This window comes from Lactuca virosa, chromosome 8 (assembly GCF_052849685.1).
Source record: "Lactuca virosa cultivar CGN04683 chromosome 8, Lactuca_virosa_CGN04683_v6, whole genome shotgun sequence".
NCBI lineage: Eukaryota > Viridiplantae > Streptophyta > Magnoliopsida > Asterales > Asteraceae > Lactuca > Lactuca virosa.
The window spans coordinates 27,896,297-27,910,778 of NC_136433.1; the positions used below are offsets into that span (position 1 = coordinate 27,896,297).

The 14,482-nt window shown below is 32.6% G+C and overlaps 1 long non-coding RNA gene across 9 annotated transcripts; it reads left to right on the top strand.

Annotated features, from left to right (window-relative positions):
• Window positions 1-5,348: 5,348 nt before the first annotated feature.
• Window positions 5,349-10,500, top strand: LOC145129542 (uncharacterized). 9 transcript variants are annotated; one of them, XR_013717537.1, is made up of 14 exons: window positions 5,351-5,642; window positions 5,722-5,855; window positions 5,970-6,067; window positions 6,142-6,211; window positions 6,307-6,382; window positions 6,478-6,575; window positions 6,832-6,903; window positions 6,991-7,068; window positions 7,235-7,414; window positions 7,489-7,673; window positions 8,567-8,660; window positions 8,914-8,983; window positions 9,369-9,674; window positions 9,915-10,500. It is a non-coding gene; the product is annotated as an uncharacterized LOC145129542 (long non-coding RNA). The 9 variants fall into 9 exon arrangements; XR_013717539.1 differs by having other exon boundaries at window positions 5,352-5,642; window positions 6,142-6,382; window positions 7,169-7,414; window positions 9,369-9,415; window positions 9,481-9,674; XR_013717535.1 differs by having other exon boundaries at window positions 5,352-5,642; window positions 7,169-7,414.
• The last annotated feature ends 3,982 nt before the right edge of the window (window positions 10,501-14,482 follow it).

The window sequence follows — 14,482 nt, forward strand, 5'->3', positions numbered from 1 at the left end:
TAATTTTATATAACTAAAAAATATTTCTTAAATAATAATTTATTTAAAATAATTGATTAATAATTTTGATTTTTAATATGAAAGTTTAGTTAGTTTTATAACCGTGGTACTCACGGGTTATAAGCTAGTATATATATATATATATATATATATATATATATATATATATATATATATATATATATATATATATATATATATATATATATATATTCTAATAAAAGAATAGTTTTATTCTACTTTTGACACGTGTCACCTTATTAGGCCTCTTAATTAATGCATATTTTTTTTGTCACGTGTCACACTATTATATCTCGTAATTAATATTTGTCATTTGTCAACCCTTTGATTATTCATTTTAATATTTAAATTTTAAATTTCTCACTCTATCTAGATTAAATTAATATCATTAAAATAAAATTTAAAATAAAATTAATACAAATTATAAAGTAATATAATTTCACATATTTATTTAAATCAATGATTATAATTTTATATAACTAAAAAAATCTCTTAATTAATAATTTATTTTAAATAATTGATTAATAACTTTGAATTTTTAGTATAAAAGTTTAATTAAGTTTGTTACCGTGGTTCCTACAGGTTATAAACTAATATATATATATATATATATATATATATATATATATATATATATATATATATATATATATATGTATACACTTTAAGTATTACGTTAATGTTCTTAGACTAAAAAATCTTGCTCCAAAAATAAAATATTGCTCGTATTTTTTCCACCTAGGACATCGGACCAATAATTTCCAACAATCGTGCCACTTGAATGGTTTCCCAACTTCCTCAAGGTAAAACTGCAAAGCTTCTTGAAGTATTTGTTCGTCGCCTTGGCCACTTTTTCGTTGGGTTTTTAGGTTGTTGTACAACCCGTTTATTTTTTAAACCCCCTTTCCTATTTCTCGAAACTTCAAATTCAGTTGATGTTTCGTACGGTAGTCGTCACCTTTTTCTAGCTCCTCTCGAAACCGTTCTAAAATGCGAAACCAAAAATGGTCTCCCGGTTGTGCGTTTCCTTGAATCGAATCCTCAGAAATGTCAGTCCAAGCTTTGACCAAAACTAGCTCTTCGTGTGGAAGCCATGCTGTCGGCTTTTGTCTTCCCGGTTGTGCGACACCCTCGCGTGCTTGTTGTTTCCCTTTACGTCTTTGTGGGGGTGGTGTGGGTTGAGTTTCGGGAACCATCTCTTCTTCTTCCGAGTCATCCAACTCATCGAAAAGTTGGCGTTGTTGTTGGGTTTGGGTTTGAGTTTGAGTTTGGGTTTGGGGTTGAGGTTGATTTGACGATTGTTGATCCGGAAACACAACAAAGTTTGAAAACATTTGCGGCGTAACATTTGGAACTTGGAGCGGGTAATATTGTCCAACATTTTGGTATTCAAATTGTAGTTGGGATTGAATGGGAGCATCGAGTTGGGGGCGATAAACTCCTTGTGGTAATGAATCAATAGCAAAAATGTTTCGAGTAGGGATGTTTAAACTCGAACCATGGCTTTTTTTCCTTCGATCAGAATTTGGGGTTTGATTGTTGGGATTCATTTTTTTTTTGAGAAGAAAATAGAGAGAATAGAGGGTTTGTTTGAATGTTGATTGAAGGTAAATAGTTGGGTATTTATAGGTGTTTAAAAAGGTAAAAAAAAAAAACAAAAAAAAAAACAAAAAAATTTGGGTTTAAATGCATATACCCGTTGGTAAAAAAAATTATTTTTACCTTTAATAAACGGCTATTTCACAAATAAATAAATAAATAAATAAATAAATAAATAAATAAAACTCTGGCCAATGACAGAGAGAGAAAGAGAACGCGAGGTATCTTCCCATCCCCCATTCCCGCACATCCGCCTCCCGCAGCGACGGTGCGGTGTTCCGTCGTGCGGGAAGGCTCCCGCCCCTTCTTCCCGCTATGATACCGTCCGGCTTCACAGTTTAACCATCATCTCCACACCGGTCGATTTTGCTTTACAAACCTCGAATTCCCGTGATCGTCCCTTGGATTGTTGATTCAGGTATGAGAAGTACAGATGCCAAATTTTGTTTTCAAACTCTTCAAAGCCGGTATGAGAAGTAATTTGATGGTATAAATTTCGTTTGACCTCGATTTCCCGTCGCCCTAATCCAGAGTAGCTTTTAATTGTGAATTCCGATTCTTTTCCCTCTGTTATTTCCGCTTACGCTGGTTGCTTTTCGTGATCATTGAAGCCTCGATAGCCTCTATTTCCCATTTGTTTATCCCATCCTATATACTAAGGAAAAGGTAGCATGACCTTCATGACCGATCGAACCCTACTAGAAACGATGGTATAATTTATCTCTGATCACTATTTTTTTCGTTTATAAATCTGAATTTTTTCATTAAATATTCTGATTAGTTTTTTTTTATCTTTTTCTGTACGAATTGTTCATATTTGCTTGTTTTCATTGATCTGTCAAGTAATTGAAACTCACTCCTCCACACATTCAGATTAGATTAAAAACTAGGATCTTCAAGGTGCCTTCTATGATTTTGACTTATTCGTTATTCTGATGTATTGATTCAGTGCTGGAAGCCAATCTAGTTGGTGGTCTTGCTTATTATGTTACTGCACCTTCTCAAGGTAATGACTGACTCCATTCCATATTTCCATTCCATTCCATTCACATTCCTTGATTTGTGATGATTTATTGTTTGTTTGTATGTGAATATCATCATCAGCTTGGCTGATATTGCAACAAATTCCTTCCATGCTCTCTTCTTTTTTTTCTTTTTTTTAATATTTTAGTTAATTGAGTAATACTTAAAGGTTTGCAAACTTTAGCTTTAAATGGTTTCAAACTTTATAATTTTTGATTTTCACTTACAGTAATATAACTTGTTTGCTTTACCAACTGAATGTTAACCTGAAAATTCTTTCAGAATGAGGGCAATATTCTTTTAAAATAAAGAGGACTTTAGTTTGAAGAAGGCTACTATTCTTTCAGAATGAAGAAGGGAAATATTCTTCACATGTAATCCTGGAAATTGATCAGACCTAGACAACCAAAAAAGGCAGGAAAGCTTTAATTTTATTCTTTTACAATGATTGTTCTCTAAGAATGAACTGGAATTTTATTCTTTATTTTTTTCATATCAGAATGCAAACACAAGTGTATCACTACAAATTACTTGGCAATGAATTTCTGATAGAAATGGCTTGAAGAATGGCTTGAAGACCTGATGGGAAAGGCTTGAAGAATGAATTAAAGAATGATCACACTCATTGTTTAAGAATGTTGTTATTTTTTAAGAATTATACTTGTTATTCTTTCAGAATGTTTGTTATTATTCAATGAATCACAATCATACAATGTAATTATTTGGTATATTATTAGTTCAAGAATCGATTTTTTGTATTCTTTCAGAATATATTTACTAGTTTATGGTTGACAATCTGTCATTCTGACAGAATACAAACGAAAAATATGTTTAATTATTTATGGTTAAAATTCTATCATTCTGACAGAATAAAATCGGATTTTTAATTTTAAATTAATTTAAAATATTCATATTTTTAAAAATAAAGGAATTAGTTATCCCTAAAAATCCGAAAATTTCCTTTTTTAATATAGGTTAATTGACTAAAATACCCTTATGCTCAAATTTGTGTGATTATATGGTACATGTTATCCTATTCTACTATCATAAACCCTCAGATCATGACCTTTGATTATATTTCATCCAATAGTCCAGATATGTGCATTCTGGCACACAATAGTTACTAGAAACAAAATAACCTAACCCTATATATATATATATATATATATATATATATATATATATATAGGCAGGTTCAAATGTTTCTCACATCTATTGTGTGCTAGAATGCACCAATAAGAATTTAGTATTGATTATATGTATATTAAATGTTATACATACTTATAATTCATTTTTATGGAAACTAATTAAATTCGTCATTAATGTCAACAATAATATTCTTTAAGAATGAATACATATCTAGAAGAATGAGAGTGTATTCCAACAGAATGAGAGTAGAATACACTCTCGTTCTTCATATTCCATTCAACTTTATTGTATTTTAAGTGAGTGAGTTCTGAAACAAAATACGAACTCATATATAAAAACATAGATACAAATTTATTCTGAAAGAATGTTATTGTTGACATTAATGACGGATTTAATTAGTTTCCATAAAAAAAGAATTATAATTATGGATATCATTTAATATACATATAATTATGGAAATCATTTAATATCCATATTTATTTAATTAAATAATTATTTAATTTACTAAATTTCGATTGCTGATATATATATATATATATATATATATATATATATATATATATATATATATATATATATATATATATATATATATATATATATATATATATATATTAAAGCATATGGATAGTTTTAACAGTAACTTTTCCCAATTCATACTTTTGACACTTTACTTTTATTTTTTTTACATTTTTGCCTTAACCTTTTCCAATTCATATTTTTGCCATTTTTAACTTTTCCCCATTCATATTTTTGCCACTTTACTTTTATGTGCTTACACTTTTGCCTTAACTTTTTCCAATTCATACTTTTACCACTTTAGTTTTATTTCTTTACACTTTTGGTTTAACAGAAACCTTTTCCAATTCATATTTTTTCCACATTACTTTTATTTCTTTACACTTTTGTCACAAAACTTTCATTTTTACTTATTTACACTCTTCGCACTAAAGTTCGATGATTCTTTTACTTTTATTTCTTTACACTTTTGCCACAAAACTTTCACTTTTATTTATTTACACTCTTGGCACTAAAGTTTGAAGATTTTTTACACTAACGCCACTAAACTTTGACAATTGTCACTTTTGTGCCAATTTTTTTTAGAAAACTTTAAATTATTTCCAACCAATTTTTTTTTAAGAAACTTTAAATTATTTCCAACCCATGCGAAGCATGGGCACTTTCCTAGTTTTAACTAAAATTAAACTAATATAATATTAAAAAATATATTAAAATTCAAAATTGAATAGGATATAACCGAAATAGTCTTCTAAGTAAAAGACTTAATTTAAACCATTATTATATATATATTAAAATTGTGAACAAAAGGAACAGTTAACCTGAAACATTTTGGCCAGTTTTGGTCCCTTAAATTACATTTCTGGTCCTTCTATTTTTGTTTGTGTGTCTCTGTTAATTTATATATAAGGAGGTTATTTGTCTCTTTTAGTCCCTGTAGTTGCATTTGTTATTGGCCTCTTTCTTTTAGGGGTATATTTTGCCATTTTTTATAATCTTGGTGGAGACGTGTTGTTTCTGCTTAGCTTCACCGCTTCTCGACCCAATCAGATTCTGATTAGTGCCTCTTCACGTGTTCTTCTCTGGGGTTAATCTGTCCACCGATCAACCGCCTCAGATGCTTCTCCATTCTTATCCCCTCTTCTCCTGTTTCTCATTCGACTTTCGCTTTCTTCAATCACAGTTGTAGTACACGATGCCAAGGCGCTTCTTCTCCACCTTCTGGCTTACCTGTTACGATCGAGACACCACCATCAAGTATTACCATTAATTGAAAAAAATTCAAGCGTTTCCAATCATTCGGCAACCCACGACGACTTCACAATTTTCAGGTTTCTGGCTTCAATTTTGAAGGTATGTGAAGTTCTACAGCCACGATTTTCATCTTTTTAGATCGATTTTTATCTGCAGCTGCTCCACCATGTCGCCATCGTGGACGATGCAGCATCGGAGGCTTCTCTCAACAAAAAACATTGCTACCAAAAAACCCTAAAAGTCAGGAACGAGGATGTCTGCCACCGATCGAACCATCTTCAGAACGACCGGTAACCACAATATCCATTAAATCCTAAATCACTTCTCTTCCTTCTTTGCTTCACTAAGGTCACTCTTCCATTTAATTTCTTTTCATTAATTTACTGTATTACTGGTTTATACAGGAGTTTAAAAAGTCAAACAATGAAGAAGCTGCAGTTCTATCTGCATCTCGAGCTGCCTCTACAGTTGTTTATGCAACTAATGCTACCGAAGTTTTCAGGTTTGTAATTTCTCATATCTATTTTTTTCAACTTTGCGGACTTATTTTGGGATGTTTGAAATAATCTGTTAAAGCTTTTTGAGCGACGACCTCCTCTGGAGTACAAACCACCTCCTGAGAAGAGAAAATGTCCACCATACACAGGTATGTCATACATGTTATACTATTTAAATTCTAATTCATACATTGTAGGTTGAAAAATCTAATTGATTTGCTTCTATTTTCATTTGAAAATGCATGGCCCAATTTGTTACCCACTTTGCTGAGCCCACTGATCCTGAATATGCTCCACCAGTAGTAAAGGGTGAAACACCTGTAAGCTTCTTCATTTAGCAAACTGTACACATGTAAATCATCCATTGTATGTTAGTTATCTTTTGGTTGATTCTTGATGTATGTGTATGAATCAGGGCCAAAGGAGGGCTAGGATTCACCGGTTACGTACAAATTTCGAGTTTATAACCTTAACACTGTCATTGTGGTTGACATTTGTTCATTTCGATGACAGGTGATGTTTCTTATGGTTAATTGCAGGGAATGCTTGCTAACGTGGTTAAATAAAAGATATTTTGTTGTATAATTTATTGTCAGTATTGTGAGTATAATTTATTGTCAGTATAATTTATTCTCATTTGAATGAAAAATGAGTATTTGATTTGTTGTGTGAAAAGAGGTTATATATATATATATATATATATATATATATATATATATTTTAGTTATGAAATGGTTAAATAAAATATATTTTGTTGTATATAAAACAGGGATCTTTCATACAATTTCTTTAATGGATCCATTCCTGAAAGCCTTGGAGGTTTAACATCACTTCGAATATTGTAAGATTCTTTTCTCTAACAATAAATATAAATATATAATTATATAAAACATATGAATTATTGTTTTAACAAATTTGGTTTAATTAGGAATCTGAATGGGAACTCCCTATGAGGAAGAGTCCCAGCTGCAGTAGGAGGGACGCCTTTACAGAGAGCAAGTTTCAAGTAGGTTTTTATTTTTTTTAATCATAAATAACTTAAATAAAAAAGAAAAATACATAATTATTTATTTACTAATTGTGGGTAATATTAATATATTATGCAGTTTTACTGATAATAAAGGTCATTCTGGGATACCTAGATTACAACATTTTCTCTCCCCTTTTGTCAGACAATAGAAGGATCGGGAAGAAATGAATAAAAGTGTCTGTAACTCAGAAGCGACTACGACATGGTAAGGGGGTGAAAATTCTTGAGTGCGTTGGAAAAGAAACTGTTGATGTTTTGATTGTAGAATCAGGAATGGAAGTTGTCTTAACAAAGTTAACAGTTCCTATCCTCTTGCTGCTAAGTAAGTGCAATCCAAATACAGAAACTCCATTTGAATGAAATCACTAAAATACCCCTATTGCTAACTTTTTTTAGAGGGCACAAGTGGTGGGTTGGCCTCCAGTTACATCTTTTTACAAGAACATTTTGGCTACAAATTCAAATAACAATTATGAGGTGGATGGGAAGCCTGGACCTGGTGCTTTACAGTCAACCTACAGACAGAATCATTAATTCCGTGGAATGAAGGGACGATGGGAATGGAGCTTCAAGCAGTGGAAGTAAGCATAAAAAATCTTATTTTTTCACATTCATTAATCTCGATTCTTGATTTTGTGATGTTTTTAAAGACACCCGTATTGAGTAATTTGCCAAAAAAAAAAAAAGGATAAAAGATAAAGGTTGTCATTTAAAAAAGATTGGTTTTGTTTAATTTGTTAATAATTTTCAACTTTTAAAAGCTCGATTTCTAATCCTAATTTTCTAATTTTGTTTTTTCTTTTTTTTACCTTGACGAACAAAAACAAGTGCATACATATTGTTTTGTAAATACCTATAATTCGATTCAGTTTTCATCTTCGTGAGAATCATATTCAATGACATTTTTCATACTAAATGGTGAAAAGAAGTTAAACTGTGAAGACTGATGTATGTATTTTTTTGTTTTTTATTTCTTATTACTAGATAAAAGAATAATAGCAAGTTTAACAAACAGACACACTTGCTGAAATGGGAACTTAAATAAAAAACAAATGTAATCAAAAGCAAATAAAAAAAATCCAAAAATAATTACAAGATTACCCCTTGGTTATTTCCATTTTCAATCCAACCCTTTTTCCACATAAGCTGGGTCCTGCACCTTTGGCAAATCGATTTCTTTTCATTGATGGTGAGAATGGGTAAGTTAAGGTTGTTAATATCATTTTTGTTCATCATTGGTTTTCAAATGTGCGTATGATCTCATAAAAAGTTATTTAGTAATGGATTCCATAATTTATTGTCTTCCATTCTTTTTCAGTTTCTTTTAATTATTTGATGCATGTATGAAGGTTCTTAGCTTGGTGTTAATGGACTGTAATAGAAATTACTTATTATTTCTTACATAGATTCAACCATTGTAGTATTGTTTTTTATAAAAAAAATTAGGTATTAAGCCCCTGATGTTTTTTGGAAGGTGTTATATGTTGGATCCTTAGATGGATCCCGTTATTTTAAAATACTCATGCCAGTTCGATTAATGCAAGTATGTTGGACATTCGCAACCGCAGGTGATTTTTTATCTATTTTTTCATCAGCTATTTTATGATTTTCATTTTTTATAAATACGATGACATGATGATATGATGACATGATGATATGTACAAAATTCTTACAGAAAAATCGGAAACATAACAGAACAAGCCATAAATTCAATCAAAATTGTTAATTTTAGAGTTTGTTCTTTTAAGTCGTACCAGTTACATTATTCGTACTCTTATTATTAGTGATACCAGTATAAGATGGTTGTTTATGGAATTGCAGGAGCTCCCTGGACAAAGGAAGAACATATGACCTTTCTACTGGGGTAAAAGGAGCTGATGCAAGTTGATTGGTAAATTGGTCAAAAGCTGAATTTTTTTTTTTGTTTTTTCGCATCAATAGAATGTTCTTTCTACATTTGTTGTAGATTATATTGTACTTCCATTTAAAACTACCCGGATATAAGACTGTGTTTTCATTGTTTTTGAAAATCTATTCAAATATAGCATTGTACTTCTTTTACTATCATGACTTACATTGCATTTCTGCTCATCCGATCGATGGCGGTTTACACATAATAGCAATGTACTTTACTTGGATATCAATGCAAGCAACATATTTCATTTGACAAAACGAACACCTTCCGTCCCGTGCAACGCACGGGAAACCACTCTAGTTTTAATTATGAATTAATCAGACTGAACAAGGACGATGTTGTTGCATTGTTTCTTCCTCAGGGCAAATATCAATCTGCAAAAGTCGACTACTCTATCCACGAATGAAGGTCCTTCAATTAACACAAAATCATTAACAATAAGAGAAGTTCTTTACATTTTCAATATTTTCCAGTGGATTCTCTGCTCAATTGTTACTCTGCCACCAAGAATCCTTCTCCATTTGAAACCATTTCGCAAGGGAATTCAAGTACATTTTGGGTTGTGGGTTTTTTGAAGCGAATAGTTACTCTCATCGTCGTCATTATTATAGATTTTAACATAAATTCTCCCATCGTTTGCGTTGTGTCTACCCTAACCAGGTTTCAGGTAGTTTCTTCACAATTTTGATAGCTTTTGATAAATTTCTTTCATTTATGTGTTTTAGAACTATGAGTTTATTGATGGTATTGATTCGGGCCATGAATTCTACTATTTCATCTTTACTTGGGTATTATCAGGCTTACTTGATTCTATGTAGATGGGTTTCTTTATTTTTGCACATTAGGTGTTTGACAAAATGTCTAAAAGAAACATTATAGAGCTAACATAACAATATGTGTTCTCCAGAGAAAGGGGAGACTCGGGGAACAAAATGAAGTCAATGACGTCTCATAGGAAGGTTCAACTGACTCTCCGGGTAAACCATCAACCGACATGGAAAAAAGAAGAATCCATTACATTTGACAATAACCAATTGGGTATGTGACATGAAATGTGAAGGGGGTGAAATTTCTGAATTCAAATTTGTAAGTGAACAAATGGACACGAGCATGATTTGAGAAGGTGGTGACAGCCATGTCTTGAAGTTGCCAAAATCTACTAGTTTTAAGACGGATGGTGTACAAAAGACTCCAATTCAGAACATTTTTAGCCTACAACAATAAATTCCCTTCTAGCTATAATCATAAGGCCAATCCCTCAAGTAAAATCTTTTGTTTTTGGGCATGATGCTCCTGTTGGTTGGTTTTATAACAAATAACTTAAGAGATATTGGGTTTGGTTTGTACAGTTGTATGTAGATGCACATTTTCTTTTCCTTATCGTACTATAAACAATATAGTTAAGCCAGGGAAACAAATTTAGATCAGATTCAGTTTGATGTATGAAACAGAAATGAGAGATTGAATTTATACATTTTTTTCTTCTTAAATAATGGTTTTAGATGAATCACCTGTTGTAGATCTACCTTCTCGATCTCTAATCTAATTGAAAAATGGTTATTGACATAGAAGCACAAGAATGTTTTCCATTTGGTTTTAAAATGTTCTTCAACTAATTTTTGTACATCTGACCTCACTAAAGTGACAAATTACCTACTAAAATTAGGATTTCTTCGTTTTATTACTGGTTACCCGTTTGGTCAATGAAATTCATACGTGACGAGGTCTATGGAATCATTCTAGGTGTCCAGTCAGCGTACTACATAATCTTCGTAAGGATTCAATAGATCCACTCTCACAAATTCCTTACACTCCGACGAACACCAACCCTTTCGACGATGTCTTCCTCCTCAGAATCCTATAACACCGTCGTCATTTTCCATGTTGAAGTGAATCCTCCCTGCTTGTTCCGCGATCAGCCTGTGTCGAAGCTCAGAGAAGCCTAACAACCCAGCTCGTCGCTTCTATAATTATGCAAAATCAACGGTAAGCTATCCCTCGTTTACATTTGATAGCTTTTACACCTAAAGTTGTGATTTTTCTATTGCAAACCCCCATTTCGATCGACAAAAACCCCATTTACAACGATAAAACCCTAAATTACGAACAGTAAACCCTTTTTCTGGTGTGTGGGTTTGTTTTGTAGATATCCAACGACAATTGCAACTTCTTCCAGTGACTTGACCCGACATTACCAAAACACTACAAGGATACCTTATGGAACATGGAACTTAGGATCGACGACCTTTTGGTTAGGAGTGCTCAAGTTGTTGAGCTGCAGAAGAAGGTTGAGAAGCTCAAGCTTCTTAGGAAAGCCGAGAAGGAACTTGCTGAGGCTAGGATCCAGGAGCTACTCATTGAAATTCAAAGTCTGAAGAAGATGTTGAAAAAGGTTGTTTTAATTGTTTTGGTTTGTTTGTTGTTTGTGATCCTGTACTTTAAGTTGGTGTAGGTGATGTAGGATGTTGGGTCATGGTGTATAGGTGGTTTTTGGGTCATGGTGCATATGGGAATGTTCTTTTGGGTGATTAGGTATTTGGCAATCAAGTTAAAGTTGTGTTAGGTGATGCAGGGTGTATAGGGTTGTTTGATGGTGTAATGGTGGTATATGGAATGACGATCCTTTTGACAATTTAGTATAGGCATTGTACTTTAGCCACATTACGTATGGTCATGTAACACCTTTTGTATGGACTAATTATATAATAGAAAGCTTGGATTTTTGTTTTTGTTTTAACATTCCTTTATGGGTTCCTTCATAGTATACTTCACGAATTGTTATATGGTCCCCAAAGAATGCAAGTTATATGGTCCACTAATTATATAATATCATGCATGATATGGTCCACAAACAATTTTTTAAGTAGCATGGTCCACCTAACAATTCCAGGAGGGACAAGAGACAAGGGACCATATAATGCTCATGTATAAAAAGGACACAAAGGACAATGGATCCCACAAGAGAATACATGACCAGGTGGAATCGCTTCATTCCTAGAAAGGTAAACATATTTATTTGGAGATTGTTAATTGATCGTTTACCTTCCAGGTGGAATATTAGCATCAAAGGTTTAGATATCCCTTCGTTGCTTTGTTTGTTATGTGATAAACAAGTGGAAAATTCAGATAATGTGTTTCTTATTATGTGAAAAAGTTTATGTTATCTGGAAAAGGGTATTTAGATGGGTGGATTTGGTGCTTCCGGGTGTGGATATACTACATGATCTATTTTTTTTGGTTGGATACGATCTCGGGTAATAAAAAGACGGTTTTGGAGACTATTATTCAAACGACATTATGGGTGATTTGGATATATCGTAATGGTATCATTTTTAGAGACTCTAATCCGATTAAAAATCAGATTTTTGAAGATATAGTTGATTTTTCCTATAATTGGTTTAGTTCTAAAAATTTTAAAACTAAAACTAATTGGGTTGATTGGCTTAAAACCCCAATTCTAGCTATTTCTTTGTAATTTCTAGCTTCTTGCTAGTTTCATTTTAATATTATTCAGCTGTTCAAAAAAAATCAGTGCAAAGCATTACATAACCATTACGGCATATAATCTTTAAAAGAAAACATCCTAACATATTTTTACTACATATGCTAGTACAAAGCATTACATACAAAAGCCTACATAATAAAGGACACATCCCATGCACTTCCCATGCAAAAACTACTTTAAGTTTACAGGTTTTTCTGAAGTTTTCCCCTCTAAATTCTTTCTTATAACTTGGGTCGCCAATTTTTTCTTGATGATTCTTTCACTCTTTTTCCTCCTCTTAACCTGGGTAAGTAAAACATTACTCCTCTCCCTTGTCACTTGTGTAGTCTCACTCTCCCTAATACCTTGTATATCCCCACCTTCCATTCTTGTCCTTCTTCTACTTGCTACTTCTACAATCCTTTTCTTCATATTTTCACCCTTTTATACACACATAATATACACTGAAATGACACATATTGATTAACAAATAAGAAAATAATAAATGAGAAGTTGTATTTACCTTTGTTGTCTTAGTCCTCTTAACCATACTACCTTGTGTATCCCCACCTTCCATTCCTGTCGCACTTCTACTTGCCACTTCTACAGTCCTTTTCTCCATATTTTGAGTCTGTTATATTCACATAATATACAATTAAATGACACATACTTAATAATGAATAAAAAATAAGAAATAAGAAGTGGTAATTACCTTTTTAGTCTTAGTCATGTTAACCCTAGTTGGTAACTTCCTTGGTGTTGGCCTATCAAGAGTTGGGAATGTCTTCTTGTTATGTCCTTCCACTTTGCACAAGCTACATGATATCTTCTTACCCTTCTTAGAAACTCTATGTTTTCCACCCTTTTCAATCATATCTCTAACTTTTTGTTTTTGGCCTACTAGGCATCCTTCTATTCTTGGGGGGTAAAGGTGGAATGTAATTAGTTTCAGGCCACATCTTGCTTCCATTCATTGGACAAATTTTGTACTGGTAGGTCTTCATATACATTGCTCTACAAGAATAAGGATCCACGTATTTATGCACATCTCTATTAAGGTAGCTAATGGCAGCCACTAAATGAACACACCCATAACCATTAAGTTGCCACATCATGCATGAACATGTCCTCTTGTCTAGATCAACATCATATGCCTCACTTCTTGACCTAGTCTCAAATTGGTTGAGTCCACTTGACAATACGTTCCAAAACCTTTTATTAACCTTTAACTCATTCAAGCTTAGCCTTATTTCAGGTGAAACATCACTTGACCATCCATTAAGTTTTGTTGTGAACAATTTGTTCATCATATACATTGTCAATTCTTTAAGCATTGTGATGATAGGTTTCTTCCTGGATTCAACTATGACTGCATTGAAACTTTCTCATCCTCCATTCTCCACACTAGCACAACATCTACCAACTTAAGAGTAAGCTCTTGACCATGTTCTAGGGTCCTTCTCCATCAAGTAGTTACTTGCCTCTGGACTCATAGCTCAATATCCTTCATTATTTCCATGAAATATTGTTCTATTGTTGCATTAGATGCAGCCCAAAACAAATTAACAAACTCTGCCCCTAGAAACTTTTTACTAAAGTTGGCAACAATGTGCCTTGCACATTGCCTATGCTCAGCTTGGGGTAGCAATTCCTTGACAATTTCCATAAGACCCTATACCAACATACAAGTAGTTAGATATGAATTGGGTAATATACTTTGTGAAAGAGAAGTAATAAAATGTTTTTGTTACCTTGTGTTGGTATGACATAAGAGTGAAACCTTATCTCATACCAAGATTGAGATCATCACTTAACAATAACAAAAACCATTTCCAGTTTTCCTTGTTTTCAGCACATACTACTGCCCGGGTAATTGGGTATATTTGGTCCCTAGCATCTTTCCCCATAACACATAGCAACTCACCAGTAACATACCCTTTCAATAAGAAACCATCAGTTCCAATCACCTTCCTACCCTCTTCTAACCACCC